The following is a 14,007-nucleotide window of genomic DNA, read 5'->3' as shown; positions in this document are numbered from 1 at the left end:
CTGTCTTTTATTTATCGTTACCTAACTCCATGGTTCGTATATAACTATGTAAAATGAATGCCTGAATTTAGCTCTGATCGTTAGTCTCGTCGGCAACTTCTTTAACTAGTTATTTTTTTCATAATATGTCACGAGAAATATTGTGTATTTTAAAAAAAAAGGTTTTGAGATATAGAATATTGCAAGAACAAAATGAGCGTCGATGATAATTTCATGTTTTGGCTAGAGGTTAATGCAAAATCGCATACCTTCGTCATCAAATCTAATGAGTCTACAAATTGTCGGTTTTGTTAGTTGTTCAATGAAGACTGTTACTAATGTGTTTGATATGCGCCCTCACGCGATGGATATTTAGAGATGGGTGTCCAACTGGTGCGGCTAGGACTTCTCATAGATGAAATCAATTTTTCAGTTGCTAAATTATACAACATGAATCGTCATAAAAAAGTCTGAAAAAACACGTACATGATCTTGTTAGCATTGTATTCTGGTTTTTTGGAAAGCAAGAAATGGATTGGTCTCTTTAAAAAAAAAAAAAAACAACATCAATTGTACACGTGGATTAAGAAAAGATCAAACTGGAATCCTACCACATGGGAAGAGTGGTTTTTTTGTTTGTTTGTATGAGTCGTGTTGGTGTTTTGTTTGATTCTTGAATCATTGAATGCATCTCTTTTGTTGTAGTTTAGCTCCCCGTGGCTCGTTTCTTACATAATTAATAATAGGCTGATAAAAAAATATGTAACATGTAGGTATGAAACTATTACTACACATTAAACAAGGAACTTTTAATATATTTTCTTAAAAAGGGTTGCAAGGTTTTGTTTGATTAATGACAATTTTTGGTATTTTAGCACTATTAGTGTTATAGATTTATATTTAATGTTAGTGATTTGAAAGACTAACTTCAAATCGCGTCAATTTATCCAACAAGTACCCATAGATGCTCTAATTGGTGTTACAATTAGGGTTGTTAAAATGGCATGGTCGAAGATAACTTAAAAAAGATCGTTTAAAGTTGGCTCATATATATATATATATATTTTCAAGACGAACCAACTCACTAAAATTTCGAGCTCAAATAATATTACTTACATATAGATTTGTTTATTGAATACCCTACGAGTGGTTACACATAGCACCCAGAAACCTAGTTCGCGCTTATGCTTCAGCTGACAAAACTTTAAAACAAAGCTAGACCCAACACTAGAGTATAAACTAGCGGTAAACGAATCAAGTCAAACTTAAGCTCAACTCATGAGTAGTTTCTCAAGATCGAGCTTGAACTTGCTTGTGAGTAGTTGTTTATACAAGAGCTCTAACACATTATTTATTTATCATTTAGTTTACTTATTTATATATACACTTATTAATTTATAAGTATTTTAATTTTAGTTTTTATCATATTTGATAAAGATACAATATTCACTTTTTTAATCGTAATTTTATATATAACAACAATGATTATAAAAATATATAAAGAGCTAAAAGACTCGTTTAGGCTCGCTAGACAGTCCGACTTCAGGCTTGACGTATAATTTTTTAAAACAATTTTTTTGTGTTTAAACTATCGTAGTCTCTAAATTTGAAGAGTTCCGTTGTCTCACTTTGACCATACTATGTCAAGCCACATGACAGTCATTGTGCTGTTAAAAGAGCGGAACTATGTGCGTAATACAAGATGGGACGAAATCAACAAACATTAACGTAAAATCAAATCTTTAACAAAGAAAACCGAGAATAATAATAATAATAATAATAATAATAATAATAATAATATAATTAACTCAAGAATTAAATTTTTTAATCCCATATCCAACAAATTTCCCGAGAATCTAACAAATGTTCCTTCATCTCTGCGAGTCCATCATTCTCGCAAAGTCCTCGAAGCACACGAACCCATCCCCATTCTTATCCACCTCACTTATCATACGCCTACACTCCTCTAACGTGCACCGTCCCTCACCAACAATCATCTCAAACACCGCAAACAACTCCTCCGCCGTTATCATCCCGTCACGGTCCGTATCAAACACCTCAAACGCGCCTCTTATCTCCTCCTCACGCGCCGCCGGACCAAACGCCGCACCGATCACTCCAAACTCCGTCAAGCTTATGCTTCCGTCGCCGTCGGTATCGATCTCGTCGATCATTAGCTTTAACTCCTCAGCCGGAATCGGTTCGGATCCTCCGATCCGGTTTAGTAAGGATTCTAGCTCCGATCTGGTTATTCTTCCGTCGCCGTCGGTGTCGAGTAGGTTGAAGGCTTGGATTAGTTCGTCGTGTGGTGGTAGGACGCTCGTCGGAGTGGTGATGCCGGTGGATTTTGGATTACGGTGAGATGATTCCGGTGAGGTGGATGACGTGGCGAGTGATGAGTTGGAGGAGTGGAACGACGACGTATCGGATCTGGAAATGGAGGTTCGTTTCTTTGATCTGAATAGGTTCTTAGGGTTTATTTTTGCGACGAGTTTCATGATTTATAATAATAATAATAATAATAATAATAATAATAAGAGTAATAGTAATTGGAATGATAATAATAATATTATTTATTATTATTATTATTGGGTTGGGATGGAAAGAGAGAGGAAGAAGGGGGTGGGTTATAAGGAGGAATGAGGGGGAGTCCACAGTGAGCTTCGTGGAAGCTTCGTTTGGGCCGTTGGATGACTATTTATTGGGTGATATTAAGTATTGTTTTGATTGGGTGTGTGCGGGTCTTGGGGGCTTATGGAATGGGTGCTACCTTTTCTACGGGGGTGATGGTGACGTGGTGTTAGTTTATTAAACGTGGTATGTTTTTAAATACTGAAGATATATGGAGCTAAGGGTGCAAACGGACCGAGTTGTTCGTAAAATACTTGAGATTGATTTGATAAATGGTTGTTATATACAAACACCACCCTTATGGTGTGTTAACAATTCTATACGCTTCGTATATGGGTTATACGAGTTGTATAGCCATCACATGACTAACTAATGTATGGATGACAGCTTTTCCAGTCTATTCGGGTCGTATAGCCCCTATACGAGCCATATAAGTGCATTTGGTGTCCAAATAACCTATATGATGTGGGAATAACATATGGCATTGATATCGAACCTGAGACATGGGGTTGGTGACCTAATGATGGAGAAAAAGGTTTTTAAACACCTAAAACTTTTGGATTCGAGTCTCACAGACAACAATGAAATTTGCCTTTAAAAATATGCTTGACCCAAGCTTGAGCCTTGTATGAGAAAATGGTTTAGGCTTGTCGAGCCTTGTGTATTCTTAAGTTTTAACTCTTTTGGACTTCTTTTGTATTAGTTTAAGGTACTGTGTATGAGCTAGATTCAAACTTAGGCTCGTTTATGGGTTTTCTTAAAATAAATGAGAAAGTATATAAATTAATTGATAAATTTTAAGCGAGTTGAAATCAAGTTTAGAAAAGCGATTCAAGAGCTCAAGCTTTAGACCTTTTCACATCCATCATGCGTGCCAAGGAAACAACTTAACACGTCTCTATAAACATCAACAACACATATTGTCATATATCCTAGCATACACCTATATGATATATCCATAGATGCATCTTATACCTAACTTATACTCGACTTTTGCTTGACAGAGGTCCCCTTTAACGTTCTCTTTCTTTGTTGTTGAAACACCAAAAAGGAAAGATGATCCAAACACACATGGGGTTTGTCTTTGAAAAGTAGGGATGATGATTGATCAGTTTTGAGACGAGTTTAGATAATTCCATCTCCATACTTGATTACAAAAGCTTATCCCTGGTTCGAAACCCGTTAGTTATTGAGCTTTGGCAAACTCGTAGGTTTAGGATATTTTATATACCGTGTACACTTAATTTATATAGAATTAAGTATTTAAGTGTTATACATGATTACAAACAAATAAAACAATGAAAATAAATACTTTAACTACATGTGACCACGTTATCTTTTATCTATAGAATTTTTAGATTTTATTAGCAATAACGTAATTAATAATGGTAATCCAAATGGTTTGTTTGCAAATAAATCATAACTTCCACATTTGATCCAGTTTCGTTGAACACATTAATTACTATTTTAGTAATAAAATATGATTAAACAATCACATCAATTACTTTAGTTAATAAAGGAGTAGACTACCGAATATATCCCATATCACACGGTAAGAACACGGAGTTGAGACTATGACGTGCACACAACGATATGCTATATTCTCATTTTCACATAGGTCCGTTTACATTTCTTCATGCATTGCATAGACCTAGAAAATTTTAAACAATGGTGGATGACGTATGTACTTAAGGGTCAGGCACTCGTGCCCCCGGACAACTGTTGGCTCAGTTGTTATTTAGCTCAGACAAGCGGGCCAACTTGTGAGCCACTAATAACATAAAAGGATGAGAAAGTAGAGAGACGTGAATAAGGTAGCACGATGCCCTTGTAACTTGTAAGTACTTATACACGCTAACAAATCTATACACCAAAAACTGCGCTAAGGAAAAACTACTTACCCTCAACTCCACAAGTGTGATGGTTTCCACGGTTTTCACTACGTCTTCTTATGTCTCCTTTTTACATACTCAAACCACCTCAATCTCACACCTCTAACCGCATCCAAGATGCAAGCCTCCACCATTTTTTTGTCCAAAAACTTTATTTCCTATCAAGTGCTACCTACATTTTGCCCCCTTGCATCTAACTTAATGTGCTCATCTTTGCTACCTATAGCTTTCGCGCTTATGTCTTCTTGATTGGCTAACAATAAGTTTTGTATATAATAGTCGCTTGCAACCTTATTTAAAATTTCTTTTAAATCTTGTTGGAAAGCACTTTGTACTCATGTGGCTACTCTCCACCTACGCATGCTTGTTTGAGGCGGTGGGGTACGTCAGTGTCTATATGCTTTCAACTCTATAGAAACGATTCTAAATACTTGAGACTTTGTTGCATGCGGGACAAGTTAGCCTTCAGTGAAGATTTTTGTGTCCTCTCATTGGTTACACCACTAAAGTAACAGGTGGTAATCGACATTAAAGCAACTTATCCTTAAACCGTTGTGTTCTAAGTTTGCTCGCTATACCTCTAGCCTTCCGCAATTAACACAATACCATTTGTGTAAAGTATGCATTTCGAGTTTTTCAATTCCAATTATTAAAACCCATCTAATGAGATGATATAGGTATATTATAGTGGTTGTTGTTTGGTAGGATGAATCGAGCATGATTGGTCATGAGGACAAGTCAAGTCACAATTGTATGCATTATAGAGTTGGACTGGACCGGTGGGTGGCACTTGGCCACATGCACCATTCTATGCGTTGGACAATACCTTCGAAATTACTTTCCATGTCCCATTGCGCGTGTTTGCTGGAATATGTCCATTTAAATAAATCCTAGGATAATGTATACAAGTATAACTTATATAGGTAAAAAGTTTTTAAAGTCACCCAACACAATGGTAGATCCACACGAGTTTTCGCTCTCGGCATAACGGACACTAACTTGTCTGTTGAAGTTGTGGTATATAGTAGCGGATGTTTCCTTGGGCTAAGAGGGGTGCGGCCCCACCACGTATTTCGCTCGGTGGTGTATTTTTTCCGGAAAAATAAAAAAATATATACAAATGTATTGAGTTCGGCCTAGCCAAGTTATTTGAATCCGGCCCAACCATACTATTTGAGTCCGGGCCAACGTTGAATTTTTTTTAAAAAGAAAGTTGCTTTAAAGCCAAAAAAACGAGAAATCGTTTACGAAATAAACATATAGATAAAGAAAGGCTAAGAAATAAAACGACGTAAGACCAAGGCCAAGCCTAAATAAATTTTAAACAAACAAACAAAAAACATTAAACTTAAAATCCAACCCTACCATCTGGGCGATGTTCAAACACAACAACAAATAGAGTTTTCATTGTGCGTTGGCTGCTGTGTGACTTAGAACTTATGAGGTTCGACACAAAATTCAGAATAGAAGCTCAGGTGAATTGGTGAAATCATTTGGGTGTGAAATCGATTGATTGGGCATTGTCGGTGTCTATTGAGGCATGAGGTTCGGAGCTGACTCGTGTTGGAGTGAAATTAATTAGTCTAAATAGTCAACAGAACCAAGCAGAGACCAGGTTCGGCAATTCAAATTTCACCATTTTGTATTTCTTTCAATTTGGTAGGTTAGGGCTTGAAATTATTGTTTGACCCGGCCCGAACCGGATTGTCAACCTAAAACTTAGAAGCACGGAAAAGAATTTGGGTCTTGTGACTTTCGGCCACTAGATGCTCAAGATCCGCCACTTGTGGTATGATGGTTAGGTCGCTTTGCACCTTGGTTTAGTGCAGCGGCTAGTGGGTATTCGTTTCAGTTCATGGGAGTTTGTTATCGACTCGCTCCCTTTCGATCTTTTTTGTTTTGTTTCACATGGGTGGTTGTTGTGTATATCTCTTTTCTAGCGTTGTATTTGCATTTGGGATCACTTTTGTTGGTTAGTTTGTAATGATGTTTCGTCATGTCTAGTTTCTTATTGTCGAGAGTATAGGGGGGCTTTAGTATATTGGACCTTCTAGACTATATAAATACTATTCTTGCAAAATAATATTATCTATGAAGAGAAATATAAATTATAAAATTATACAACTTTTTTAAAGATATTATAACTATTGTATGATAAGGATACGCATTAAGTGTGGAAGATTGGAATGGTGGAAAATTGAGATACTCCATTTGGATTTGCTGGATACCAATCATACCATAGACCTTAGCCCCATGTCCATGCTTTAGACCACGCGTTGTGTGCGTTAAACCACACACCGTTAAAGCCACATCATATATATATATATATATATATATATATATATATATATATATATATATATATATATATATGGGCGTTAAGTAAAATTGCACTAATTTTGACGTTATTTTACTAATCTCATGAAAATAACGTTAAAAGTGGCGGAAGGTTAATCAGGCATCATGTGGTGGCGTTGATAGCCGAAAGACAAGGGCACATGCACCAATCAGCCGGTGTCCCGATGATTGAGTGCTATGTGCCTTATGTCCAAGGCTTGATGCAAAACTACTATCGAGCCGGGGGTCTCACCGGAAGCAGCCTCTCTATCCCTATGGGATAGAGGTAAGGCTGTCTACATCTTACCCTCCTCAGACCCTACCATAGCATTGCTATTGGTGGGATATACTGAGTACGATGATGATGATGATGATGATGATGATGATGATATATGGGCGTTAAATTAAAACGAGCTCGTTAAAGTTGGGCGCCGAAATGGAAGATAGCATCCCCTAAACGCCTTAAAGGAACCAAAGAGAGGAAGTCCACATAATGACACAAAACCAACCAATAACACTTTTTAAGTTTTTCTTTTTTTATTATTTTAGTTAAACTGCAATGAACTTGTTAAAGAGTGTGTTAGCAAAATCCTAATACCTACGTGACGATGATGTAGGATGCCGTACATGGAGATTATTTTAAACATCATATGGCGTGGATAAAAGTGCATAGCAATTAACAAATACGATCAAAATCTAAGGCTCTTATCTCTTCCTTAAGAATACTTGCTATCAATAAGAACTTAGAAAATATTTTTTTTAGGTATGCATGTAAGGAAGTGGACAAACATAACTACTACAATGAAAGAAAATAGATAATAAAGTTAATGTAGGAAATGTGTTCATGTGTTTCACAGCTTGTGTTAAGTTGTTATGCCTATAGATATCTATCCTAGTCTAAAATCTAGACATCGTTTTCTTTTCAAAGAAAGTTAATCATAATGTCTTGTGAGTCTATAGTCACACAACATTAGTTAATAATATACTAACAAACAAATAAATTTCTATTTTTTGATTCAAAAGTGACTTTTGGATGAGACAACAAGAAAGTGATTGGTTAAAGAATAAGCATTATTATATCCAAGTTGCATAGATTGCAATGACACCACCAATATCACAATGCAACGAGCAAATAAAAGCATACAAAAACAACAAAATGTATATATATTCACCAAAATAATCATTTGATTCAAATTATTTGCATTTAGCATACTAACTATTAGAACTTAAAACATGACCATATACATATTTTAAATAATTTATATGAAAATACGACAGTCTAGTCACTGGAAATTTGACATTAGTGTGGACACGCAGGGTGTCCTGCATGTATGAGATAGCAAAACACTTTCAAAAATCGGAAAAATCATTTAGAAAAAGTCTTGTTTGACAATCACGAAAAAAGAACTACAATGTTGGTGATAATATTTTGATTTTTAGTATAATATGATAAAAATGATCTTGACCAAAATGATTATTTACATGTATTTTCAAAATTTTTATCATATTTATTCAACTATTTTTCCAATTCCTTTCAAAATTATCAAATAGACACACTATAAGAAAATGTAGATTTTAATGGTTGTATACTATAGTAATATGTTATTCTTGTTAAAGAAAGTATTTAAGAATGATTAGTAAATGTTGTCACTGTCGATCGACATATAACTTTCTAACCAAAATGAGCCAAAATTGAATTGAGCATTTTTCGATCGAACATCGAGCAATTTCGAGCATTATTTATTTCTTTTTCACTGTAATTTTTTCAATAAGAAACAAATTTAAAGGTTGTAAATTATATATTTTATAAATAAATTAGTAGTTTTTAGACAAAAGTGCTATATATTGTAAATTTTTATTAAAAGTAGGTTTGAAGTGAGATAAAATGAGCATATAAACAAACTTCTAGTATTCTAAAAACTTGAAGGGAACAAATAAAACTGATTGAATAGAAAAAATATAAATGGGCTAAAAAATTGTAAGCTTATATTTATGTATTTTGTTTATATATTTATATATTTGTTCATATATAAATATATATAAAATAAATTAAAAATATTCAAGCCGAACCAAACCGAGCAGACCTTTGCTCGTTGCTTGGCTCATTTGCAAACCGAACCGATCAGAAAGTCTTGTTTACAATCGATCGAAAAATGAACAAGCATTTTCCAAGCAATTCCCGAGCGAGCAACGAGCAGTTTGGACGGCTATTGGAAATTTTATTAATTCATTCACTTTAATACAATTAAAACTGTTTTTGGGCCTTTTACTGTTTACATATGATCAAATGAAGGCTCAAAAGAGTTGTGGGCTAAAAAGTTGTATTGGGCTCAGCTAGAACTGGGCTAATCTGAATAAGTTTATTGTGCTCCTGAAAATTTAGATAGCCGACATCACTGCCCGGTTCAAATGGTGGTGTAGTTCATTATTACGTTAACATAATCTTGTGTGTGTTTCAAAATGTATGTATTGATAAAATCAACGATAAACATTGACACGCGTGTCCACACACTTGTTACATACAAGGGTGCAAACGATCCAAGTTACTCGCGAGGTACTTGATATCCGATCTAGAAAAAAACTTGAAACTAGTTGAGCCTCAAATAAAGCTCATTTATCCATCAAGCCTGAGCTTGAATATGGAAAAAGACTAAAGAATAAGCCTTGTCTATTTTTAACTCCTTTTGATTTTTATGTATTAATTTTACATTGCACAACCAAGCTTCGCCTCGTTTAGTGCATTACACTCGAACTCGATCCAAGCTTAGACTCGAGCAAGATTTTTTTTCTCAAAATATATAAAATAGTAATATGTATATATAAATTAATAAACAAAAAACGTGTTGATTTCGAGTCGCTCTGATCCTTGCTTGAAAAGTTGAACCTGAACGAGCGACTCGCAAGGCAAGTTTGAGCTTTAGAAAAGGAGTTTCAAATGAGCCGAGTTCGGGGTAGTCGATCTCAGACTCCACTAGCGTCACTTATAATTTATAGTTATACACATATATCCGACTTATTGTCTCAACAACCAAAAAATGCTTAAATTCATCACAATCCGGGTTTAGATAAATTCCAAAGTTAGACTAAATCCCAAAGTACACTTTGACTTTACATATAATAATAATAATAATAATAATAATAATAATAATAATAATAATAATAATAATCTTCATCTTGAACACTCAATCCCTAATCCTGCAACTCCACTCACTCTCAGCTCTCAAATTCACTCTGAAATCCGGCGTCCAGTCACCACTCTACATCGACCTCCATCTCCAACCCTACACTCCTCCGCCACCGTCATCTCCACGTCCTACAATGTCCCCATGGTTATGAGACGGAAGGAGGTTAAAGGCTACGGTACTGCCAAGGCGATTGAAGGCGTGGTGATACGTGTTTGGTTGTTGAGGATTTGGTCACCAGTGGCGCCTCGGTTTTGGAGACCGTGGGGCCGTTAAGAGCTGCGGGACTGAAGGTCTGACGGTTTATTTAATAAATGGACGAACATGAACGACTTATTTTTGCTCATTTTATTAAATGAACGTTCGTTTGTTTATGTTCGTAAACGTTTGTTCATTTATTTTTTTTTTATTTAATTTTTTGAAAAAATACGTAAATACTTATGTTTAGGTATGTAAATGAACTGATTGTTTACAAGCTGTTTGGTGGAAGGTTCATTTATTTAATAAATTAACGAACATGAACAAGATTTGTTTATTTATTTAATTAGAGAAACGAACACGACACACGTTTTGTTCGTTCGTTTTATGTTTGTGAACAACCGTTTACGTTCATTTATTTATGTTTTAATAACTACACAAGTATTTATAATTTTATATATTTAACTACTTAACTTAAAAACTTGTGAAAACCGTTTTATGTTCATTTCTAGGCCAACCGAAAGTTAAATGAACTGACGTTTTTATTTATTTTTATTCGTTTATTTATTTTTGTTGGTTTAAATTTTAATAAATACACAACTATTTATATTTAGGCATGTAAACGGTCTGAACGTTCGGCAGGAAGTTCTTTTATGTTCTTTTAATGAATGAATGAACATGAGCAGGAATTTTTGTTCATTTAATTAAGCGTACGGCATGAACACACATTTTCTTCTGTTCCTTCATGTATGTTCGTGAACGTTCGTTTATATTAATTTATGTGCAATTGTTTGTTTCATTCGTTTATTTACTTTCATGCGAATATGTTTGTTCGTCTAAATTTTAATAAATACATAAGTAGTTATATTTAGGCTTGTAAAGTGTAAACAAACTGAACATTCACGAACTGTTAGTGAACTATTCAGCTGGAAGTTCGTATATGTTTATTTATTTAATAAACGGACGAACAAGATGTTTTGTTCATTTAATTAAACGAATGAACATGAACACACTTTTTATTAATCTACACAAATTTAATGTCAACTTATGTTTGTTTGTATTCGTTCATGTTTGGCCAATTATGGTCATTTGTGTTCGCTTATATTTGTTCATTTATGTTTGCTTAAGTTTGTTTGTTTATGCTGATTTAGGTTAGTGATGCAGTGGTGTTGATTGATAGGGAGCAGGGCGGGAGGGAAAATTTGGCGGCACATGGGGTTAGGCTTCATTCGGTGATGAAAATTAGGGACATGGTTAGGGTTTTAAGGCAAGAAGGTAGGGTTAGTGAGGAGGATGAGGCGATGGTGCTTAAGTTTTTGGAAGCGAATAACAAGGTTGCTCCGTCAAGTGGTGTTTTGGCAAGTGGTGCGGAGGCGGTTAAGGTTAGGGTTTCGTATGGGGAGAGGGCTGAATTGGTGAAGAATCCGACTGCGAAAAAGTTGTTTCAGATTATGGTGGAGAAAGAGAGTAATTTGTGTTTATCAGCTGATGTGTCCACTGCTTCTGAATTGTTGGCATTTGCTGATAAGGTGATAAATAATTTTAATATCCTATTATATTGAATTTATCTTTGTTGCTAGATATAATGTTCTTGATTTTGTGGTTCAAGTGTTGGTTATTCATTTATTATCCAGATTGGACCAGAGATCTGTATGTTGAAAACTCATGTGGACATTTTGCCTGATTTCACTCCTGATTTTGGATCCAAGCTTCGTGCGGTATATCTATAAACTCTTACAAAGGTTTCAGCTTTCGATTTCTAATTTTGAAATTTTACTTATATGCTAAGTAAGGTGTTTTGAGTGATTATTTGATACTGAATAGTCAAAACATAATTGTTTAATATTATGATAAACTCATTTTAAATTGATTAAAAGAGTACTTTCTACCGGTTTTAATGAAAGCTAGAGAGCCAGACCATTAACTGTGGTTTTGGGAAATGCAAACTAAACCGACTAGGTTCGGTGTGTTGGGCAGACCGGTTAGTTTGGCCGTTCAAGGGTTCGGTTTATACAGGTTGTTCCATGTTTTAAACCAGACCTAACCGTTAAGCTGCTCAAACCAAACCATTTGTATCTCAAACTGGCCGACTTGCTTTGGTTTAAACTGTTCGGTTGATTTTAACGGTTTTTTAGCACCCCTAATATTTAACAATAACAATATGGTGAATGGTCTTTATTCTAATGCCGCTCACATTCCCTGCGATTTACCAAGATTGCAGACAAACACAATTTCCTTATTTTTGAAGACCGTAAATTTGCTGACATCGGCAACACGGTAACAATGCAGTACGAAGGGTGAGCATTATTCATTTTTCTCAACTAACAAAATTAATAAAAGAATAACAATATTATTAATATTTCAGATTTTTGAAATGAACTAATCAAAGCCGACTCGCTAACTTAACGCAGAGGCATCTTTCGTATATTGGAGTGGGCAGATATAGTAAATTGTCACATTATTTCGGGTCCAGGAATCGTTGATGGTTTGAAATCAAAGGTTTGTTGACTCTTTCATCTCTTTCGGTTTAGAGTCCAGTAGTGACTAGTACTAGGGGTGTAAAGGAACCAAGCCGGGCCAAAGCTCAACTAGGCTTGAGCGCAGCTCGTTTTGAGCTTAATTCAAAGCTCAAGCTTGGCTCGGGCTCAGCACGTTTATTTTTTATTAATTAAATAATAGACTTGTCTAGGCTCGTGAGCCAGCTTGAGCTCGATAAGTGAAACGCGGGCTTGGGCTCATTTGTCAAACAAGCTTATTTAGGCTTGAGCTCTTTATGCTCGGCTCGGTGATCACGAGCTCACAGGTAGCTCCGTAGCTTGCCTTGTTTACACCCCTAGGGTCAACATGAACGAGTTGACTAATTTAATTTGTAGGGTTTACCTCGTGGAAGGGGGTTGTTTCTGCTTGCAGAAATGAGTTCGGCTGGTAACTTTGCTAAAGGTGATTACACAACCGCAGCAGTAAAAATTGCAGAAGAGAATTCTGATTTTGTAATCGGGTTTATTTCGGTTAATCCCGCATCTTGGCCTGTGGGCCCGTATAATCCTGCGTTTATTCACGCAACCCCGGGTGTCCAGTTGGTTAAAGGAGGTGATGGGTTGGGTCAGCAGTATAACACCCCGTATTCTGTAAGTTACGAAATGCGTTTTTTTTTTGTTTTTTTAGGATTTGTGAAAAATAAATGTTTTTGATGTTTAGGTGATTTACGAAAGGGGCAGTGATATTATTATTGTCGGGCGGGGAATAATAAAGGCTGATAACCCTGTTGATGCCGCTCGGGAGTATCGAGTACAAGGTTGGAATGCATACTGCAAGCGAGTTGAGTGAGATCTATGACTTGGTCTTTTAAGGTAAAGTGCCAATCGTCTTTTTTCGGGTTTTGCGCAGCGCTACAAGTATGGTATTAGGCGTTAATATATATTTATCGGTATTTTGAAATTGTAAGAAAATTTAAAATTATTGAAAATATTATTAGTAGTGTACTTAGTTATTTGATATATGAAGTTAGCTTTTGTAGTGAGTTTAAGATCAAGTTTCATGTAATTAGAATTTTAATTTGTAAGATTTAACCGTGTATGGATAAGATCAAGTCTTATCGGCCTATCAACCTATTTAACATGATAAGCTAAACATGTTATGCGTGTTACAAACAGGTAAAGCGGGTTGAACCCATTTAGACATGTTTAATCGTGTCATTAACGTGTCGCCCTGTTGAACTTCTTTTAACTTCATGTTGAGTCACGTCGTGTGAACTGTGAACTGATCGTGTTATAAATTAACATCCCTAT

The 14,007-nt window shown here is 35.4% G+C and overlaps 2 pseudogenes across 1 annotated transcript; one reads left to right on the top strand and one right to left on the bottom strand.

Moving 5' to 3' along the window:
• Positions 1–1,761: 1,761 nt before the first annotated feature.
• LOC143580579 (putative calcium-binding protein CML36 pseudogene) lies at positions 1,762–2,551 on the bottom strand (annotated as a pseudogene).
• Positions 2,552–10,028: 7,477 nt separating this feature from the next.
• On the top strand, positions 10,029–13,773 carry LOC143580591 (uridine 5'-monophosphate synthase-like; annotated as a pseudogene). The gene is made up of 7 exons (XR_013143684.1): positions 10,029–10,314; positions 11,371–11,748; positions 11,854–11,937; positions 12,434–12,516; positions 12,631–12,718; positions 13,093–13,347; positions 13,418–13,773. The product of XR_013143684.1 is annotated as a uridine 5'-monophosphate synthase-like (transcript).
• Positions 13,774–14,007: the final 234 nt, after the last annotated feature.

This window comes from Bidens hawaiensis, unplaced genomic scaffold (assembly GCF_021521415.1).
Source record: "Bidens hawaiensis isolate Kalapana, Puna unplaced genomic scaffold, B.hawaiensis_p1.1 tig00030531_1, whole genome shotgun sequence".
NCBI classification, from domain to species: domain Eukaryota; kingdom Viridiplantae; phylum Streptophyta; class Magnoliopsida; order Asterales; family Asteraceae; genus Bidens; species Bidens hawaiensis.
Note: the sequence above shows the minus strand (reverse complement) of the source record. Positions and strands in the feature narration are given on the sequence as shown.